At 37.2% G+C, this 21,526-nt stretch overlaps 1 protein-coding gene across 3 annotated transcripts in view; it reads left to right on the top strand.

Annotated features, from left to right (window-relative positions):
• The first annotated feature begins 1,587 nt into the window (after window positions 1–1,587).
• Window positions 1,588–21,526, top strand: part of LOC105499714 (heparan sulfate-glucosamine 3-sulfotransferase 5) — a 121,679-nt gene continuing 101,740 nt past the window's right edge. The window contains exons 1-2 of one of the 3 annotated variants that reach the window (XM_071096341.1): window positions 1,588–1,869; window positions 7,115–7,226. The gene's annotated coding sequence lies outside the window, so the exon portion shown is untranslated. Of the gene's footprint in view, window positions 1,870–6,551; window positions 6,669–7,114; window positions 7,227–21,526 lie in introns of those variants that run through there. The other 2 variants (XM_071096342.1, XM_071096340.1) reach the window with 2 other exon arrangements.

Below are 21,526 nucleotides of genomic sequence, written 5' to 3'. Positions count from 1 at the left end.
TTCTTTTCCAATCACAACGTCCCTTTTAAAGTTCTGTGATTATAGTGACATAGCAATATCAAGCAACACCTTTAGCTACTTCAGGTGTTACACATTGGATTTCATAAACTATTTCTGCCCCTTTCAATACATCAATACACCTTTGCTGTTACCATTAGAAGTCTGTATCTTTTTTTTGTTTTTTTTTTTGTTTTTTGAGACGGAGTCTCGCTCTGTCGCCCAGGCTGGAGTGCAGTGGCCGGATCTCAGCTCACTGCAAGCTCCGCCTCCCGGGTTCACGCCATTCTCCTGCCTCAGCCTCCCCAGTAGCTGGGACTATAGGCGCCCGCCACCTCGCCCGGCTAGTTTTTTGTATTTCTTAGTAGAGACGGGGTTTCACCGTCTTAGCCAGGATGGTCTCGATCTCCTGACCTCGTGATCCGCCCGCCTCGGCCTCCCAAAGTGCTGGGATTACAGGCGTGAGCCACCGCGCCCAGAAGTCTGTATCTTAAACTCAAATCTTAGCGTGGCGTTCCAGAGTTTAACATCCTTCAATTCTCCTATTATTTACCTTGCACTTTTCTTTTCTCCTCTTCTTTTTTTTTTTTTTTTTTGAGACAAAGTCTCGCTCTGTCACCAGGCTGGAGTGCAGTGGTGTGATCTTGGATCACTGGAACCTCCACCTCCCGGGTTCAAGCAATCCTCCTTCCTCAGCCTCTTGAGTAGCTGGGACTACAGGTGCGCACCACCATGCCCAGTTAATTTTTGTATTTCTAGTAGATACAGGCTTTCAACATGTTGGCCAGGATGGTCTCGATCTCTTGACCTCCTTATCTGCCCGCCTCGGCCTCCCAAGGTGCTGGGATTACAGACATGAGCCACCACGCCCGGCCTGCATTTTTCTTTATGGAGATAGGTGGTATGAGAAAGGTCTTAAACCAAAATGAGAAACTTGTTCCACCTAAATGAAATAACCAAATGGGAACATTATTGTTAACCTATACTGACTTAGGTAAGTTATTTTTTAAAATGTGGTTATATTTGACAGTTTGTATTATTGCCAAAAAGAAAAAAGAAACACATTCATGATATATGAACTTCTCACTTAAATGATTCATTAATCTTTTTAAAGAAGCTTTTTTGAGAGCATCTAGAATATTCCAAGTACTGGTCTAAGCTGTGGAGATTAGCAGTAAAAAGATAGACGTTGTCTCAGCCCTTATGCTGCTTACACTCTGTTGGGGTTACAGGCCAGTAAAGAGACAATCGCATCATTCTGTGACAGGGATTTTGGTTGGAGAGAACAGGGTTGTAAGGATCTAGAGAAAGGGCACCTGGAAAAAGAATTGCCAGAGAAATCTTCTTGAGGAAAGTGACATCCAAGCTGAGACTGAAGAGGAGAAATTAGCCAGGCTGATTGGGATAGTGACCTAGGCAGAGGATCAAAGCCCAGTGTATTCAAGGCATTGAAAGCAGCTCTGGATGAATGAATGGGCCAGACAGGGTGGAGTGGGGACAGATGAAGCTGGGGAGCAATTAGGACCCCAGTTGTGCAAGGTCACAATTGGGGGAGGGGCAATTTTGGGGAGCCAGAGAGGTCTTTGAAGTGTTGGTTTGAGGTGCCTATAGGTATCCAAGTAAGATTTCCAATAGGCAGAGCCTGCATTGCCAATTAACAAAGCATTTGATTTCGTTTTTGGGCTTTTTGTTGGTTTGTTTGTTTTTGTTTTTGTTTTGTTTTTTCTGAGATGGAGTCTTGCTCTGTTTCCCGGGCCGGAGTGCAGTGGTTCAATCTTGGCTCACTGCCACCTCTGCCTCCTGGGTTCAAGTGATTCTCCTGCCTCAACCTCCTGAATAGCTGGGACTACAGGCACCCGCGACCACGCCCAGGTAATTTTTATATTTTAAATAGAGACACGGTTTCGCCATGTTGGCCAGGCTGGTCTTGAACTCCTGACCTCAGTTGATCCACCTGCCTCAGCCTCCCAAAGTGCTGAGATTACAGGCATGAGCCACCGTGTCCAGCCAGCATTTGATTTTGAAAGTTAGTAGCTAAATTTAATTAAGAGGTAGCTCAATTCCTTGAGATTCCTTGGCTAGTTTATTAGAAATTTCTTTTACTTATCTCTTATTACTAATTTATAATTCACTTAGTTCTATATCTGTAACTCCTTTTCTCAACAAATTTCAGAATTATGTGCTTAAAAATATTTTATTGATGAGTTAAGTACTCATTTTTAATTTTTTTGTACTTTTTTCGACTATAAGTTGATATAATTTAAAATGTTGTGGCCTGCCATAAGAAGTGCAAAATCGAGAATATAAAATAGGTTGTAGCATTACATTAAAAGAGTCGATTCTGTGGAAGTTTAATTCCCCATGCTTGTCAAAAGTTGTTAAAACATTGCTAGCCTCTTTTGAATAGAAAATGTGGGCAGACATGTACTAATATATCAAAAAATGACACTTTGTCAAAGAAGGCTTTCATGGAAGAATGTTCTGAATAAAATGTTTTCTTTTAAAAAGAACTCAACCTGTTTAACATTCCAAAGCAAACACAAAAGAACACAGAATGCCTGAACTCACTGCCAGTCACAACAGTTAGTTTCATTTACCCTTTAATACTTTTTTTATATTCCAAAAATTGTTCCCCAAAAGAATTATCAGTTTTATTCCATGATAACCCTGGCTTGAAGTAAAATAAAAGTAGCTCTGACCCTCCTCAAAATGGATTCTTTTCAGACTTACTAGCACTTCTAATAGTATGATGATGATATAGTTGGCTATGGCTATGTCTACTGTTAGACTCAATGTAATTATATGTGAAGCAACAATTCCCTTATCTATTAGGAACACTTGCTGCGGTTAACTGCATTTCACTGTCTGACAGATGAAATACAGAATTAAAATCTCAAACTAGTTTCTCAAAGTTTTTTCTTCCCCCAAGTCATTTTAAAATCTTTTAGCCTAGGGGAAGATGGTAGCTGGAAAAGAACGGGAAAACAGATGGCATTTAAAGGTCTGAGCAAGACTTACAAAGCAGATGTGCCTGTATTTTTACCTATTCTAGCTCCTCAAACAGGTCTTCTCTGCTATAATTGCTTTGCAATGGTTCCAATCCTTTGAACCTTCTGAGGGTGTCCGGAGTTAAGATAGTGTTTGATAGTTGAAATGTTAAACTGAAAATCAATAGATAATTGGCTTTGATTACTACCTAATACTGTCTAATCTAAATAGGAGGAATATTTGTGTGTGTTACTCATATTCTTTGCAGAAAACACATTGAAGCCTAGCTTTTGGGTGGGGATATCGTTCATTGGAAGAAACAGAAACAGATGGCAGTTGTGGTAATTGAGATACAGCATTGCTTAAAGGCATCCTGTAATTCCACCTAATAATACTAGTGTGAAAAGGAAAGAAATATTCTGCACAACTTACTTGATGTGTAAGCTGAGTCTGATTTTATAGCCTTATAGCCTGCTCACAATTAAGATGCCCCAAAGGTTGTTGGTGGTGTTGGGGGTAGAGATTGTGCAAAGTTTTGAGCTAATGTCACAGAATGGTGGGAACAAATCTCCCCAACTATAGAGGTTTGTTGGAGAATAGAAAGCCCAGGTTTTAATAAAATGTTAGAAAATTCTGCATATATTAGTATTTGTATAAAAGGACACTAAGATTGGGGGCAACAGATTTTAATTACTAATAGTCAAGCCAAATGTGTTACTTTTACCATTTCATTAATTTACACTATTACTGCAAGGGAGAACTGTTTTGTTGTTGTTTGTGGTGGTGGTGGAGGTGGGGGTTACAAGCATCTCACAGTTGAGAATGCCTTCCTAGCTCTCTGAGATGAAGACAGTAAGGGGTAGCATTGTGGATTTAGGCTTTGAGTCTTGCCTCTATAACTTACAAATTATACGTATAAATTATGTATGCCTTAGTTTCTCCAAGCCTCACTTCATTCATCTGTAAAATGGGCTGAATACAATTTTATTAGGTATTTAGTTCAGTGCCTACTACGTATTCAGTACCTAATAAATGGTAGCAATCATCATTAATAGACAAATGTGCACAGCTTAAAAGTTTTTCCCATCAAGCACACTAAGGATTGTAGGACATTCATGGATATAGTTTTTCACTGCACCAGGAAATCCCGTCCAAATGGATACAAGAGTGTTTCAGAATATCCTCAGAATCCATAGACCAGGAAACATTGTTATATATCACTACTCACTATTTAAACTGTTTGTTTAAATACAAGTTAAAAGCAGAACTTTTCCTTGAAAACACCTTCTGGTTACATTTATTGGACTGACTCATAAGAAATTTTATCACACTGATTGTTACACACTTATAAATCATTTGCTAAAAGCAATGGTTTCTCCTGAATGTATTAAGTCCAAAATAATTTCTAAAACTTACATCGCTTTAAAGTTTAAACAATCATATCCTTAGCTATGAACTATTATTCCTGGAAGGTTAAAGTATATATCCTACGTGCAAAAGAAATGTCAAGGACATATCAATATTTGATTTCATTACACATTAGCTATGCCAGAGACCCTGCAGTCCTACCTAATGTAAACAGCTCACTAGGAGTCCACAACAGAAACCAACAAAAGATGCAAATTGATCCTGCTGTATTTTAATATTAATATTTTACAGCACTTTTTGAACTATTTTATAAATTAATTAATTTCAAAATGGATGAGGCAGTAACATTGAACTTTAGATAATTATGTTTAAATTAAATATAAGCATTTAAAATAATCATTTTAATTAAATACAAGGCACAGGCAGCTAATCATTAAAAGTGGAATTGGTAACTTGAGATTTATCATCCTGAAACCACTTGTACCACATTTCTAATGAGTTCTTTCCTCTACTTAAATGAAGGACTAAATTTATTTCCCCAAAGTGGCAGCTAGTAAAAGATGACCCTTTCTCAGGTCATGGTTGTCAATTTGATGTTGAATCAGAGTAAAGAAATCTGTTTTGCTATACTTGCTTTGATCCAAAAACAGTATTTACTATTTGCTAATCCATTTCCGACTTACAGTACTTTAGTTCTATGAAAACCTAACAAAAGCCCTAGTAACTGAAATAGCATTTACTACTGCAACAGAAAATAGTTATATTTTGTAAAGGAAATTGATGCTTTTTATAGAGGAGACTCCAAGGAATAAAATCTAAATAATTTTGTGATTAATTTTTTTTAAATTTCATTACAACTTTAAGAACGAGGAATAACACTCAAAACAACATCCTTTTATAAATTATGGATATGTATACTCTATATTTGTAACAATATACACATACACACACATAAACAAATTTGTATGTTTTTAAAAAACCATCAACTAGTTTTTCTAAAGCAATGTCATTATCATTTAGTATAAACTCTGACAATAAATGTTTGTAAAGTAAGTGAATACATAAGTGATAAATTTCATAGAATGTCTTTTAAAGGGCTCTCTCTTAAAATCATTTTTTGTTAGATCTTACCTTCTACTTTAACCTTCTCCATTGAAAGAGCTGATAAAGCTGAAGTGCATCTACTCACAGCTTTGAAGACTGTGTTTTTCCCTTATCTGTTGCTTTCCTGTATTCTAGAATTAGTACAAATGTTAAGAATCTAAAAGAGAGCATAACCTGTGGTGACTGAAAGGGCAATTTAAAGGCCAGTTTGTATGTTTTGTTCCTTGAACTAAATACCTGCAATTACTGATTGTCACATTTTTCTTCTGTTGTAAAAACTGAACTAATTGAAGGTATTACCCTTAGGGGACAAGCTCTACAGTATAATGAATGTTGAGTGCCCTCTTGAGTTTAGCATTTTAATTATTTATAATTATAATGATTTCTGTTTATTTGAGAACTTTGGAAATAATTCTAGTTTATCAAACAAATTGAGAAACAGAGTAGTTGAGGCTTTATATTGTAATGTTTCATACCGAGGTCAGCAGGCCAATGGATATGCCAAGAAGTTCTCATGAGCAAAGGAGCCAGTTTTCTGGGCATAACTGATATATGCCATGTCCTAAAATAGCTGGATGTGCTTTTTGCTACCCACTCTCTGATTTATCTATAACTATGTGGACAATATTGGGGTTGTGAGGTGAAGAGTTGACAAGAACACAACTGGAAGAAATTGGAAATAATTTATGAAAGTATGTTAATCAGAGAGGAGACAAAATAGACTCAGTAGCTGGCTATTAGCCAAGTGTATAAATTTTTAAGACCTGTTCCTTTACTTGAAAGAGATTTTGTGTGTGTGTGTGTGTGTGTGTGTGTGCGCACGTGTTTTGTACCCTAAATATATTTGCATATAATGGATCCAAGTAAAAGATGGGTTTCTAGGCCATTATGGACCAAAATAATTTTTTTGTCAACTGCAATTGGATATATATTAGTGAAATGATGTATTAGGGTTCTACAGTCTGTTTAGATGTCATATACACTCTTGAAAGTAGCCTGAAATAGTAATTAAATATTACTTTTAAAAAAGAGCTTGGCATTGCTCTGTTTCATTTTTCTCATCTCTTTCTTTTTTTTTCGTCCCACTAATACAGCACTTTAGTTTTAGAGCCAAACATGTACTCTGCAGCTAGAGAATCAGAATTACTGGTAGCTTATATTCAACTTAGGAAGAAGCAGCAACTGCATAATATATCCAAATAGTAGCAAAGGTAAGAATGATTGAAATAAATAATCATATGACTATCAGCAGGTCTTGAGATACGCAATACATAACATTTTTAAGGAGAATAACTTTAACCACTCTCACCTAAAAGTCTCAGCAGCCAGATTGGAAACAAGGTTCTGCTATACAAATGTTATTGAAAAGTCCATATGGCCAGCTCCCCGTTTCGTAGCCCATCTCTGATCAAGGGAAATTAACAATTACATATTCCAGGGTTAAGCTCAAATATGATTCCTGCTCTTCCCATGTAAATTGTTCAATAAAGGGACTGGAAGTACCATGAAAAAAGAAAAAGAGAAAGAAATGTTCTTATCATCCACAATATACTTCTCCTTCCAACAGCAAATCTAACCACAGCTGGGAAAGGGCAGCAAAAAGAAACAAACAAAAAGACTCATTGGAAAATCACTTTGCCTCCGTGTCCACCCCCAGGTGCTAAAGCAAGGGACAAACCAAAAGGACAGCCAGCAGGTGAGGAGAGGCCATGGAATACCCGCCAACAAGATAATCATCGCTGGAATAATAGGGACCTGTCTGAATGTAGGTACGTGTGCCGAAGATTTCTGCATGCTCTCGCAGTCCGTTATCTGGCATTCCCTACCTTCATCCGTGTTATATACCTGCCATCTCCTCACTCACAGTCACTCGGAAGCCCCTGGTGGCCCTCTAGCAGGAGGTCTTTCTCCTCTCTTGAGTTTCTAAAACACTGTACAAAATCACTTTAAACTGCCCCCGCTCTACCCTCAGTGTTGCCCATATTGAAACCTTCCCCGTCACTGAAATGGATTCTTTTTTCAAAACAAAAATTTTATTTATTTTCTTTTGTGTGTGTTGTTTTTTGTTTGTGCGTGTGTGTTTATTTTTGGCAAGCTGCAGTTATCATGAAACTGATTCTTATTTCCTAAACACAGAGATCCTTTGTCTTTCCTGTTCGTATTATCTGAAATATCTTTCCCAACTACTCTTTAATAGTTTTAGGTCTGTTTACTCTCGAAGGCGAAACAAAGTCAAAGTCCACCCACATCACAACAATCTTGCCGATGTCCTTATCCCCATTATTTCCCTTCTTCCAAACTTCTGTAGAACTTGTTGTATACCTCCTCTGACATTTGTTGGACAAGTTCTATCGTGCTTTTTATCCATATGTGCATATATCCTGTGTCCTTGGTGTAACAACTGTTTCTTTCTGGAAAAGACAGGATCTGTTGTGTTTTTGTATACCAGAATCCAAGAAGAGGGGAAACCAGCATGTCATGAGCTGCTGTGATGGAGTGAGGCAGCACAGGGATGTGGCTCAGAGCATGGACTCTGGAGTTAGACTGCCTGCGTTTGAGATCCTGCTCAACCAATTACTAGCTGGGTGATCTTGGCAAGGTTTTTTGTTAAAACTATTAAGCCTTAATATCTTTAAAATAGGAATAATAATACTATGCATTTCATTGAGTTGTTGTGATTAAATGAGTTGATTAGAACAATATCTGACACACATTAAACACTCAAAATTATTACTTACTACTGTGTCAACAGTAATATCCCATCTTAATTTTCTTCATAATGCTGTAAAATATATGGCATTCTTCCCATCCTCAAAACAGGAACATTGTGTCCCTGGATAAAAATAGTAAAGGAAGCAGAATCAGAACTAAAGTTTCTGGTCTTAAACCCTAGGCTGTATCATTCTGAACATTGTCTCACACACATGTGCATAGTGACCAGTTGCTATTAATAACAATAAAATTTATTCCTCGCCAGCCACACACGGTGGCATGTGCCTGTAGTCCCAGCTGCTCAGGATACTGAGGCAGGAGAATGGCTTGAGCCCAGGAGTTTAAGGCCACAGTGAGCTGCGATCGCACCACTACACTTCAGTGTGGATGACAAAGGAAGACCCTGTCTCAAGAAGAAAAAAATTAATCTTTTCTGTTCTTATAGTTTTAAACTAAAGTATGCTGAGATGTCACTGTTTTATATTAAAAAATAATCAGAAGATGAAATGTTTCCACTTAACTGTAAATACCTTTTTTTAGTGGACTAATTCAAATGGGATGGAGTCATAACTACATTTTTTGGTCTAACTCAGAGGCTGAAATGCAACTCAACAAGTATTTTATGTTCTGAGGCACTGAAGGAAAAGGAAGGAGAAAAACCAAATGGTTATTCCTACCCTAGGGTATTTTAAAAATCTGGGTGACTCAGTAATGGAAACACAGCAGAAACACCGAACACAATTTAACCACTCATTCCTAGGTTCACTGTGAGATTGATCCTTTTGCTGTCCCTCCCTCAGCCTGTGTAATAGTGCAGGTTGGATACAGTATCAGTGTCTGTAAAAAAATAACATTTCGGGATTTGGTGGAATATGCCATTTAAAAGTAAGCTATACAATTTATATGAAGTAGTTTTAAAAGTATTTTATTCTATTTGAAAGTGTTTTGGAGAATTTACAAAGACCTCGGTTAAATGGAACATACCAGCCTCTCTTGGAATCACTTTATCGTCTAGAAAATCATTAAGTCTTGTTCTTGTTACTTGCAAAATTCCTTGGCTGCTGCTGTTTCTTTGTGCATCGGAAGTTCTGAGCGCTGTGCTGGAATGTGGCAGATGACTGATAAATCCTTAGATTATTGGTAAATATTTTACCACCCTACTGATACATTAAGTATACTGTGCCCCCCAGCCCAACACGGAATTCCAGAGTCGCTTCATACTCTCAGTAGACCTAAGGAAAGTACCTTTAGTGAAGATGACCAAGACTAGGGATTAGAAGGATGAGCAGTTTTGAACACTAAACCTTATTCTAGGTATTTTTACTTTATTATTTTTATTTTTTAATTTTTTAATATTTTTAGAGATGGGGTTTCGCTGTGTTACCCAGGCTGATCTTGAACTCCTGTCCTCAAGGGATCCTCCCACCTCAGCCTCCCAAGTAACCGGATTATAGGCAGGAGCCAGCATGCCTGGGTTAGGTTTTTAACTTTACACACATCATTTCATGTAATCCTCAAATAACTCTATGAAGTAGGCGTTGTTGTCCCCATTTACCAACAAGGAAGCTAAAATCCAGAGAGTTTACCTAATATATTTAAAAATCACAAAGCTGGTGAGAAAGAATTTCTGGTGCAAGTCTAATCCAAAGACCAAACCAACGATGAGCAGTCATGGGGGTGAAGTGAGTGCTAGGTTCAGCGTCCTAAGGCAGGTACTCTGCTCTGACATTGACGTCAAGTTGCCTCAGGCATTAAGATGAACTTCCTCATGCTTCAGTTTTCTCATTTCACTTGATATTACTATGAAGATCAAGATATTTTATTTGTGAAATAGCTTTGAAATGATCAGAAGTGCTATAAATATTAATTATAGTTGGGTTTGGTAAATACAAACATTGAAACAAAACATCCCCGAAGGATTTGAAAACCCTGGCAGGTGATGGGGAGGAAGTGGAAGTAATAACATGAAACAAAGATGAAAGATGTAGAAACCCCATGCTCGTGCAGATATTCTGGGAGCAAATCTAGACAAGATTGCCCCTAGTGACCTAGCACTGATGCTGACCCAATGCTATGCAGTTCTCAGTTACTAAGTGGCAGTTACCCTTATATATTAGATCATATTTTAAAATGTAGGTATAATGGCCATGATCGCTAAACCAAGGACTGGACATAGGACAAAACATTAAACATCAGAACTGTTGCATATGGAGCCCTGTACCTTGTATAAGGAACAGTTGTATGGCAAGCTCTTCATTTGGAGCATTAAGAGTAATGCTATCCATCCATACGTCGTTTTAAAAGTACATTGCACCTCCTAGCATCCCTGAAACACCCCAGGAACCTCAATGGGATATAGGCTGGTGCTTCTTGGAACAATCTCTTTAACAGTTTTTCAGAGGAATTAATGACACTTCAAGTTACGACTGATGACTGGTTTTGACCTTGTAGATGTTGAAGGGAAGTAAATGTATTTGATGAGTTATTAAGCACATGCTTCAGTTATTATGATAGTAAAAACAGCTCAGTCTTATAAAACTGTGAGGCGCTTTCTGTTTCTTAGCACTTAATTGCATTCCTACCGAGTTTAGATAATGTCATTAATCTCAGCATGTGACATAGTATATTTATTTAGATTTAAGAAAATTACCCAAATTTCTTTCTGTTCTTTTGTTTACACTTATATAAGCTTATTTCAGAATTACTTACTCGATTTTTTAAGAATTGTATTTTAACTCAAATGAGAACAGACAACTTAACCAATACTTTAGACGACATTTTAGAAGTCAAAAAGAAGTTAAGAAACCAGTTTTAGATGTCCTTTGTCAAAGCCTGCCTAGAGGAGGCCCCTGCTTCCAAGATATACTGCTGAGATGGAGAATCTATGATCCATTGCTCAATTTCATCTGGCCAATTTCAACTGTCAAGTATTTCTAAAAATATAGGCCCATGACAATAACACATTGGACTTTGTTCATAGCCTTCTTAGTATTTGCAGTTTATCATTATTGTTAATTATTAAGCATTTTGATGGCAGAATGGGTTGCAAGAATAATGATCACAGTCACACAGCAACAAATGGCTAATTTAGGGGTATAGTCCTCAGTTTCAAAGGTATTTTGTAAACTGTAAGTCACTATACAAATATTATTTATAGGAATAATTTTTATAATACCAAATTATGTTTTTCTGCAAGATAGTGAAACATAATAGAGAAAAAAATCCTACATATCTTACTTTAAAAGTATTCATGAGCATGTGTTCTTCTACATATAACAGGATGACTGTGAGAAGACTCATGAGAATTATAATAATATCTGCTCTTAATAAAGTACCTGCTGTATGCCTGACACTTTCAAATGGATCATTCTTAGTCTTCAGAACATTACTGCAAGGAGATTTTGTGATCTTCTTATACAGCTGAGAAAACTGCAGCTAAGATAGGTTCATAAGTAGATTAGTAAACTAATAAGTCGTAGAACCACAATTCAAACCCAGATCTTTTAGACCCCATGCTCTTCAACTATAAGAGAAGCTAGGAGGCAAGGAGTGAAAAAGAAAAACTCTCAAATAGAAGCAATGATTGACAGATAAATTAATTAATTAGTTAATTAATATTAGCTACCATTTATTAACAGGCCAGGTACTGGGTTAGGTGCCTTAGGGACCTTAAATTCATTATCCTAGTAAACAGCTCAAAATAATTCATTCATCTCAGATTTTTCAAATAAATTAGAAATTAATATTCTTATTTGCCTTATGAGATGTTTAACATTCAAAGACATTGAGTAACTGACACAAAATGGCACACCTGGTGAAGAGCAGATCTAAGTTACCAATTCAGGTCTTGTCAAGTTCTAAAAATCCATATTCTTTCTATTAAATAATATTACATGCTAAAATATGTGTCTTATTTATACAATAAAGACTCTGGACTACTGTGTACTTACCTTTTTTTCTTTTAACTTTTTCTTGGGATGATTTCAGTTGTATTTGAAACTTACCGAGCTTTATGATATTAAGGAACTTTCAGATAGTTAGTATTGGTTTGACGAATATGGACTGGTTTGTGTTTATTCTAATGCTTCCCATGATTTCTGAGACAGATTTTTACATTATAAATCTCATGTGTTCAATTTGTATTTCATAGTCTACAATTTCACTAAGAACTTTTAAAATGAAAGAGAATGTATTAAACTCAGGAAAACTGCCTCACATATGTAAATTGTTGCTCTGAAATACCACAAGTCACAAATACAACTGAATAGCTTTCATTCTAATCATATAAGAAGCCTAGAACAGCATTTTTTGTTTTTTGTTTTTTGTTTTTTTTTGAAATGGAGTCTCCCTCGTCGCCCAGGCTGGAGTGCAGTGGCGTGATCTCGGCTCACTGCAAGCTCCGCCTCCCGGGCTCAGGCCATTCTCCTGCCTCAGCCTCCCGAGTAACTGGGACTACAGGTGCCCGCCACCACACCCAGCTAATTTTTTGTATTTTCAGTAGAGACGGGTTTCACCGTGTTAGCCAGGATGGTCTCGACCTCCTGACCTCGTGATCCACCCGCCTCGGCCTCCCAAAATGCTGGGATTACAGGCATGAGCCACCGCGCCCGGCCTTAGAACAACATTTTGCAGTCATTCACAAAACAAGTGTCCATTGACAGCCAACTATTTTTATAGTGTTGTGCTGGGGACATTGGCCCATGGTAATTCAAAACCCCCTGCCCTCAAAGAACTTTACAAATTCATCAAGGAGAAAAGGCAGGGTAACCATTAAATAACAAAAGCCAAAGTTACATAATATTGCAATGGTGAAATTAAGCATGCTTTAAAAAAAAGAGTGCTCCAACTTCATGGCTGGAGGTGCTGACTATGGGTTGAAGTGGTCAGAACGACTCCAGAAAGGAAGGTAACTGGATCAGCAGAGAGGATGGACAGCACTGGTCAGGCAGGTGCACGTGGTGCAGGTGGCCAGGAAGCAGATGCATTTATTGTTCTGAAGGTTTGTGCAGGGGAACTGGAGAAGACTGGAAAAGGAAGTGAGGCCAGCCAGCCAAAGGCTTTGATTTTAGCTAAAGACTCTGGCCTGTGGCCTCCAAGTGATGGGGAGTTGTTGGACACTTCTGAGCAGGGGACTGACATCATTAAAGTAGTCCTTTAAAAAAGATTAATCTGGCAGGACTAGGCAGGATGGATTAGTGGAAAAAGAACAGGACCAAAGAAACTACTGCAATAATTCAGGTATAAGGTGATGAGGTTCTGGGCAGAAGTGACAATAGGAACAGAAGGAAAGAAATAAATGTAAGAGATAGTGCAAAGGAAGACATGACAGAAGGTGATGACTAGATGTGGGAGGAGAACAGACAAAATACACTAATTTTAAATCCTATTTGGAAACTTTTATAGTTTATAACGTGTATAGAGTTCATGAAACATTATATATAATATTCCTGGCCTGAGTTGTCATTGGATCCAAGGAAGATGTTGCTTTTACTCGACATAGCATTTATTTTAGCAAAATCTAAAGGAAACTGCTGCATTTTAAGAGATAATAAATTCTATTATAAAAATTACTGAGAGAATAATTTTATCTTTATGTCACAATAATAATAACTGCAGTTACAGAATGGCAGCACAATTAGATGAAAATTCAGCTAAACAATGTTTCATTTACCTCCAAAATTCTATTTTATTAATTTAGCTGTTGTTATATTTTCTACCAAATTGGCTTTTTTAAAGTGTGAATTAATTAAGTCTAGACTGGATTATTTTCCGAAATATGTTAACATGATTTTCCAGTAACTTGGGGGTTTTTGTGTCTTCATTTTAGGAATAATTCCACTGTCTTCAATATGTCTTTGTATAATAATTACATTACTTTCCAAGTAGAAAAATGGAACCGTAGAGAAAGTGATTTTATGATTTATCCAAAGTAGTGTGAGAGGTCAAGAATCTCTTCCTATGGGTCCAGTGGACTATATATTAATAGATTTAAAAAAATTAGAAAACAAGTAATACCATTTTTGATTGCTTATACTTAGTGAAAATATTGAGCGCCAGGCAAATGCAACCTTCTTCCCTAACTAACACACACACACACACACACACACACACACCCCCCATTGCATTACATATATAATATATATAATACAACTTCAGGAAGCAAGTGTCATTTTAGAATTACTTAGATGCTGTTTTTAATGCATCAGGTAAAACGTATCGTGGTTTCTAATATTAATTCATTCTCTACTTAGCATTGTTAAAAATATTTATGATCTAGTGTAGAGCAAAACATATTGTTATCCATTTTCCCAGCTTTGATATAAAAGCATTCTTCAGTTGTTTCCTAAGGAGAAATGTTGTCAAAGTTTGATGGTAATTTATGTTGTCAGTCCATTAAGTTGATTTTATGGCAGCCAACACAACTATTGTCCATTTATGAGAAACCCGAGGACCACTCTAGGTCTCCACGAAGGCTGTTTGATACCTGCCCTCTCATATCGCTGACCTTGAGGGGAGTTGAGTTTGGTAATTTATGGCAAACACCATCTAGGAAGACCCATTTGCAAGATTCACTGTCATTTAGTGCTAAATGATCATTGCTGAGTCCAGAGACAATCTGAGCTCCTGACAGAGCAATCCCATAAAAAATATTGCCTACCCACCCAGGTGTCCTTTCCAATTATCTGGAGTAGAAATTAATACTTTTAAAAGCTGCTAGTTTTTGAAAGGTTATTACAATTTATTCCAGCGGTTTCTTTTGCACATTATGATGAATTAGTTTATTACACCATTATTTTCCATGTCAGCTTTTTAGAAGATTGAACCATAATGTTGAAACATTAGTGTGAATGGCAAACATACTATTTTACAGCTGAGTAATATATTTCTTTGAGAAAAATGTGCTCAGTTTTTAATAACAGGTAATTTTATGTTTATGTTCCCTAATGCTGTTGTCAGATATTATTTATTTCTTTTCGGTAAGAACTAGAGAACTTCCTTTTAAAATGTTAATGGTGCATTAGACAGATTTTAGAGTCATAGTAAGAATATATTACTGAAAAATAGAAAATATAAATTGTAAGTGTTTTTCCCTGAAAGCTAATATTTTCTAAGGTTTTCTTGACACCGATTTAATATATAGTTACTTCCAGGGAGAATCATACTTCTTTCTCAATATTTTCTCTAAATATAGTTGGGTGAGGGGGGATTTCTAATTCATTTTTCTGAGATCTCAAGTTTTTCTTTAATGAAACTTCTTTATCTTAAATGACTGGCTTCATATGTCATTTGGAAGTATTTTGTAAAATAATATGAATTAGCACTTTGATAGAGATTTATTTTAGTCGTTCTCCATTCAATGTCTACTAGGATACTGAGAAAGTATTAGTAATTTCCTATTTAACCAGGTATTAAAAATAATCATGTTGTCGACAAAGATTGATTAGAAGTATTCTAAAAGGTACCCTGTATACCATCTTCATTCATACAGCAAATGCACGCCTATTGCATGCCAGGCATCATACAACTGTGTGGAGTTGAGACACATCCATAACAACATTCTAGAAATGCAATCTTTTTATTCCTCTCACAATTATTTTTATTCCTACAGTTTTTAAAAATGTAATGCAGCTTTACAAAATTCTGAATCTTGTGTAAACTGAGCATGTAAACAAATGCAGTAACACTTCAGAAGTTTTACATTTGCTACCTCCAATCCAACAAGTACTTGCCAAAGGAAATACTGATTTTTGTTTTCTCGTCAATCACATTTGTTTCTTTAGCAAATGTTTGCAATACTGAAGTATTTGTTTTTATTGATATACGACTGGAACAAATGTTAGTTTTAGCAGAATTAAGATTCAAGACATTTCACAAATTTTTCCCATTGTGCCAGAAAATTTTTTTGTTAATGTCTTAGGCTTCAACGAGTTCCAAGTTTCTTTTCCAATTTATATTGAAATCTAACATATACACAGGAAAACGTATACATTGTAAGTGTACAGCTCACTGGATTTCCACAAGGTGAGCCCACCTGTGTAACTAGCACTTGGATCAAGCAACAGAAATCACCAGCATCCAACAAACACTTCTATGTCCCCTTCCAGTTGTCACCTCCCAGCCCTTGCAACCACTCTCCTGACTCATGACACTACAGATTAGATTTTCCTGTTTTTATGAACTTGATATAAACACAGTCATAACTTCTGCTTGGTATAATGTTTTTGGCATTTATTTACTTGGTTGGTTGTGGTTATACTTTGTTCTCATTGTTGCATAGTACATTCCATTGTTTAAATATATTTTACTTACCCAGCCTACTATTGATAATCACTACCTTGATTCTAGTTTGGGGTTATTGCAAAAAAAAGTGCTACTGTGAGCATTATTATACATGACTTTTGGCAAAATATGAAAGCACCTCCGTTGGGTCTATTCCAAGGAGTGGAATGGCTGGGCCACAGAATAAATAGAAGTTCAGCTTTCATAGATATGGCCTACCAGTTTTCATGAGTTACTGGTAGTCTCACAGTTACTAGTTATTTTCCTTTGGACTTCAGGCTTAGACATAACTGGGAAGAATTGGGTAAATAACTTCTAGGTTTCTCTCAGGCCTAAAATTCTGTAATTCAGTACTTGTTTACAGTGGAGAGCATTGGCATAGATTTCAACAAAAGGCAGATAACGAGAATCTGCTATTTGGTTTTCTACTATATTTCTCTATTTGCATTTGCATCTGGATTTGACTGTTAATAAACATGTGAAGTCACATTTTATGATAAATAAATGAGATTACAGCACTGAATGCAGAAAACGTGAGAAGTTTTTTCTTTTGCCCAATTATGTGCTTCCCTGTAATACAGAACATTTTTTGCCAGGCTGATGGTAATAAGTAGCTAAATGCAATGCCTTCTCTTCAGGGTTCCTGGTTATTCTCACTGGAGCAGAGCAGGAACTGTGTGTATGCACGATATTTTGCAAAGAACAATTCTTCAATACATTTTGGTTGAACGTATTTATCCATTTTGTCAAATGGTTTTTTAAGAGCTTTGGGGATTGCATAGAATCCTAGCTCTGCCAACTGACTTTTGCCAAGTGCTTCCTCTCCCTTAGCCTCATTTTCTTGGTCTGTTATGTGGAAAAAATAATAGTCACTGTGAGAACAAAATGACATAGCAAACATGAAGCACTTCACACATGTTAATAATAATAAATAAAGTCTACCCATGATAAATACTCAGTAAGTATTGGGTGGTGTTATAGATGTTTTTCAATTTTAAGATGAATATTCTTCCAACCTTTGCCTAAGATACTAAAGATTCTGCTGCTCATAATTTATGTGTATACAGACATGCTATATAATCAACTAGTATCTGACAATTAGATTTTATTCTTTCTTTTATTAATATTTCCACAAATATTTGTTGAGCACCTTCTATGTCCTATGCACTATGTAAGACACAGGGATTCCACCAGAAACAGTTCAGACACTGTCCACAGGCATGCAAAGCTGTTGAGGCTTGCAAGTCCACAGACAGTTACAGTGCCATGGGAGCAGGCATGAAGGGAGGATCCAGACACAATGAGTTTGCACAGGGGAGGCGCTCCTTCACTTCAGGAAGGTTTCCTGAAAGAAGTGACAGCTCCATTGACAGCTGATGGATGCAAAGGAGTTAATCAGGTTAGGGAGAAGTAAGGGATGTACAGAAACAAGAATGCAATAGGCAGAAGAGGCAGCATTAGAGAACAGGAAGATTTCAACAAAGCCTGAAGCTTAGAAGCCTAGGTATGGGAGGTGATGGGGGAAGGAAAAGTGTCAGAAAGAAACAGGTAATGCTAAAAAAGCAAGCATTAAGGTTTTATAGGCTGAACTCTTGGACTTGGTACTTTATCCTGAGGGTAGTTAGAAGCCACTGATGGTTTCATTATTTTTAATTTGTAAATTAAAGTATGATTGGCAAATAGAAATTTTATATATTTGTGGTCTGTGTAATATTTTGATGTATGTATACATTGTGAAACGATTAAATCAAGCTAATTAACTTATCACCTCACATATTTATCATTTATTGTTATAAAAACATTTAAGGTCTACTTTCTTAGCAGTTTTTGAGTGTACAGTACACTGTTATGAACCATAGTCACCACACTGTGCAATAAATCTCCCAAACTTATTTCTCCTATCTAACTGAAACTGTACCATTTGACCAACATCTTTCCATCCCCCTGCAACTCCCAGCCCCTGGCAACAACCATTATACTCTCCGATAAGCCATTAAATGGATTTAAATGTGAGTGTCTTGATCAGATGTGTATATTAGGAGCAAAGTAAAGAATGAATTGAATGGGAATGAGACAGGAGGCAGGAAGACCAGTTAAGAGGTTGGGGCAGTAAACAGAGTAGAAAGTTATACTGGTCTGAATTCAGGTCTCAGCAATGGGAACAGGGAGAAGAGGATGGGTAGAAAGTAGAAAGTATCACACTTGGGAATCTAGGATGGTACCTGTAATTCCATCCTGAACAGTGGAGTGCATAGTCATGGTAGTCACGGAAGGAAAAGATGCAGAAGGAAGAGAAGGTGAGGGGTGGAAGACAGTGTATTTCACTGGGCATGTTAAGGTTGAAGTGCCTGTTAATTATCTAAATGCAGAAGACATGTAAGTGTTGAATAAATAGCGTTGAGTTCAGGTGAGAATTCTTTTATGAAGATGTAACTAACATGGTAATTACAGCATCCTTGGACACAGAACAGGTTGCTGAAGCAGAGCTTGGAGCGAGAGGAGAAAGGCCTATAACAGAGCCCCGAGGAAAAGCCATATTTAAGATAATAAGTGGAAGAAGAGAAACTTCAAAGGACACTGAGAAGGAATAGCTACAAAGGTGGTAGGAAAACGTGAAGAGGGGATTATCATGATGACCACTGAGATGAAATATTTCTAGAAGAAGGGAATGAATGGTCAATAGTGCCAGATGCTGTCAACATGTGAAATAAGCTGGATATCAAGAAGTGTAACACCAGATTTGTCAAAAAGGAGATCTGTGGCAACTCTGCTTAGAAGAGGCTGGCTTTGAGCAAACCAGGGTACAAATAATAAGTGGAACCACAACTAAAAGTTGATGAAATTCCACGTAAATGTGATTCCTCAACAGCATACTACATAGTTATATATTTAAGTGAGTTACACTATCTATTGTCTGTTAAATACATATATTTAAACTTAAGTACAACTACAAAATACATACCAGTTTTGATCACAACAGGTTTTCCATCACTGTTTTGACATTTACCTTTGAATCATGCATACGTTCTTTAGAAGAATATGAATTTTATGCCCCAATCCAATTGTTAGAAATTTGCCTCGTGGTGAAACTCAGCTGCAGATTCTGAAGAACCAGGAATGGGATGATGGAGAAAATCCTCTTTGGAGAAATTCCTTTTGGAGATTTTTTGTTAATTTGGGGAAGAATAGGATGTGGAAGCTTAGTGTAGAGGGATTCCACATGGAAGGAAAGGTCTTGTCCTTGAGTGAAAAGAGTCAGACTCAGAGAATAGACTCCTTGGAAGAAAAGTCGGTGATTCATTATTGTGAGTTAAGAGAAGACATGCTATAAATCACAAGCAGGGGAAACACGGTTCTGCTTTCTCTGCCCTGTTCCACTGTTGAAAATTAATTTTCCTCAGGATTTTTTTTTTCCTGGTGGCTGTTACAGTATCATCCACCCAGACTAGCTTATTCATCTCTGCAGACAGTTCCTGTTGGTGCACCAAGGTAGAAGCCTAGCAAATTAGTTTAGGGGATTGTAGGAACTCTATGTGAAAGCACTGCTTCCATTTCAATCTATAAATGTAGGGTGTGTTTATTACCACATTTCACACGAAGCCCAAGCTAGGTCAGTATGTGATATTTGTGTTTAGAAGAGATTCGAAGGGATAGTGTTTGGGTAATTTTCCATTAAAAAATATATATTATGTCACTTAGGTGTGTGATATAATGAGTCCCTTCATGAACTCTGCATCGTCACAGGGTGGTTTTGTTGCTTCAAGGGTAGTTGAGGTCAACATTGTAATTTTATCTGTTTTATGGAAAGGGAAAGTCAAAATTTGAGAAATTAAGTCATTTGCCTAAGTACACATCTGGTAAGTAACAAGACCTGGATTCAAAACCAGGTTTTTTCACAGCAGCCTGGTAGGAACTGAAGAGTAGTGTGCTCGTCTTTTTGTCTTTTTTTCTCTTTTTTCCAAGTTTTGAATCCATTGGCTTGATTAACAGAAGACTAATGTTTTTGTTTTCTAATTCTACCACGGACTTCACTTTACTCTCTATTCTTTTTCTTCTTTCTTCTTTATATTTATTTGTATCCTACTATTTATATCTCTGCAGGCCACTTAAAATTGGCATAGGGGATGAATAAGAGGACACTTTATTAAGTCGCAAGATAATGTAGTCATTAACAAAATTTGTATCATAATAAAATATGATATATAAGAAGTAGAGTTAAATACATTAGCATTAAGCACGAGAGATATTGTTCTGCAAAATAATTAGCATAAATTTGTTCAACAAATACGTCTCAAGCACCTCCTACTCTTAGGGTTCGTCTCTGTGCTGGGTCAATGGCAGTGCACAGAATGCATGGCCTGCCCTCCCGGAGCAGACATTCCAGCTGTGGGTGGGGTGCTGGAGGGGAGGCAGGCAGTCATATGTAACCAGCGCAGTCAGGAAAGATAAGGCAAACTCAAATGGATAGAAGATGCCCAGAGGATGGGAGGAGAGAGGCTGCCTTCTTATGCATGGCAGTCAGGGAAGACTTATCAGTGAGATGACATTGGACAGAGGCCACAGGAAGCAAACCCTGCCCACATCTGCATAAGCACATCCCAAGAAGGGGCAACATGACCAGAAAATGCCAGAGACAGGAACTCGCCACGTGTTTATGTGCCCCTGCTCCTGCCTTCCCCCAAGCAAAGTGAGCAGACGAAGTGGGTGAGGGGAAGGGAGAATGGCAAGAGACTACATCAGATGTGATGGAGTACAGTAATCTGCACTTGTACGGGCAGGTACAAGCCCTTCAAGGATTTATTCAAATATGTCACAGTTACAATGAATATTGTTTTGATACATCTAATCTATGTCTTTTTTAAAACTGATTTCAAAAACAATAGACGTGGGGTCTTGCTATGTCGCTCAGGTTGGTTTCAAACCCCTGGGCTAAAGCAGCCTGCCTGCCTCAGCCTTCCAAAGTGCTGGGATTACAGGTGTGAGCCACCACACTCGGTCCCAATGCAAGGTTTACCACCTTGCTTCTCTTTTGGGTTCCTTTTTCAGCTCCGAATAGTGCCAGCTGGAATATTGAGCA

Source organism: Macaca nemestrina, chromosome 5 (assembly GCF_043159975.1).
Source record: "Macaca nemestrina isolate mMacNem1 chromosome 5, mMacNem.hap1, whole genome shotgun sequence".
Taxonomy (NCBI): domain Eukaryota; kingdom Metazoa; phylum Chordata; class Mammalia; order Primates; family Cercopithecidae; genus Macaca; species Macaca nemestrina.
The sequence above is the reverse complement of the archived record's forward strand: the minus strand, read 5'-3'. Positions and strand labels throughout refer to the sequence as shown.